General features: G+C 53.0%; 1 long non-coding RNA gene across 1 annotated transcript; it reads left to right on the top strand.

Moving 5' to 3' along the window:
- Window positions 1–6: 6 nt before the first annotated feature.
- LOC119293364 lies at window positions 7–1,165 on the top strand. Its single transcript, XR_005143036.1, has 2 exons — window positions 7–593; window positions 673–1,165. It is a non-coding gene; the product is annotated as an uncharacterized LOC119293364 (long non-coding RNA).
- Window positions 1,166–1,368: the final 203 nt, after the last annotated feature.

Genomic DNA, 1,368 nt, shown 5'->3' with positions numbered 1-1,368 from the left:
GGCGCGCCGCCCCCAGGCACCCCGCGCGGCTGCCAATGCGGATCCAGGCGCACCGCCCCCATCCACCACGCGCGGATGCTGGTGCGGACCCACCCCCGCCGCCCGCCATGGCCTATCCACCCACATGGTCCTCCCCTTCCTGCTCATCTCCGTCACCCTAGTGGCCTCATCCGCCTCCCACCCCTCCCTTCCTCTACTTCGGCAGCCCCCCAAAGGAAGGGCCTCCCGACCTGCTTCTACGTCATCTAGTGGAGGTGAGATGCGCGAGCTACGTGGGCTTCAGTCTCCCCCTAGCCACCACCGGCAGCAACTCCGCCGGCGTGGATTTTTTTGGGGATTTTGGATGTGCAGGAAACTGCTGCAATGTGGAGTGTGTTTTTCGTGCACCCTGACGGCGACCCATCCACCCCGACCTCTCCCATGTCTCTTCGGTGGCGAGCTCGAGATGCTCTCCCGGCGTGGTGGCCGCCACGGCTTCCCCTCCTTTTGATCCGGCTGCCTTGGCCTCCGCCATCTATTCCGCTGCTTCTCACAGCTGTGGCTGACGAGGAGGACAGTGGCTGTGGTGGCATGCTCCTCCTTATCCCCCCAATGTCCTGTAACGAGCTCCCTCCTCCAACTGTTGCAGTTCCTTTGATTTTTTGTTGAAGCTCACTGAATTTTGTTTTGTAGTGCACTGTCGAAATGAAAAAAATGTTACGTACAAGCTTCCTGGCGCGGCGTCGGGCAGTTTGGTAGGGAGCGGCGTGCAGTTTGCTTGCATGGGCGGGAGGTTCCTGATTCTGCTCCGACCCATCTTCTTCCCCCTAGTGCACTGCAGTTGTTCATCATTTTCATCGTGGTGTGCCGTTTGCAAAGATCATGGTCGTGCAGCTCGTCGTTGGTGTTTTGCGGTTCTGCGCGTGGGGCGGTGCGGTTCTTTTTTTGGCATGCAAAATGGCAAAAAAATGTAGTGTGGTTGGGCGCCCTACCGAGGTGCAGTTTGTCCATGGGTCCTTGTTTTGGTGTTTCAAGGAAAAAAGTATGATGATTCGGTTGTTGTTCTGTTAAAACACACCGAAAACTTTGTTGGTGTAGCTTCAAAAAAGAGAGCATCAAAAGTATAATGAACTCCTTGTGTCTCGTTGGCATAGCTTCAAAAAAGTGCAAAGAATATTTTTGGCCAGTGATGATGCAGTTTGCTGTGTATGTTGGAGTAGTTCGCTTCTTTCATAAGTTAACTCTTTTTTGTTTTTGTTTAAGTTTGGTCCAGTGCAGTTCGATTGGTATGTTAGAGAGGTTCATTTTCATGAAAAAAGGGTTATTGCAGCCAATTGATGCAGCCCACTACACCCATGTTTTTCATTTGTTGGAATTTTTTTCTGTACA

The sequence above is a fragment of the Triticum dicoccoides genome, chromosome 4B (assembly GCF_002162155.2).
Source record: "Triticum dicoccoides isolate Atlit2015 ecotype Zavitan chromosome 4B, WEW_v2.0, whole genome shotgun sequence".
Taxonomy (NCBI): Eukaryota; Viridiplantae; Streptophyta; class Magnoliopsida; order Poales; family Poaceae; genus Triticum; species Triticum dicoccoides.
Note: the sequence above shows the minus strand (reverse complement) of the source record. Positions and strands in the feature narration are given on the sequence as shown.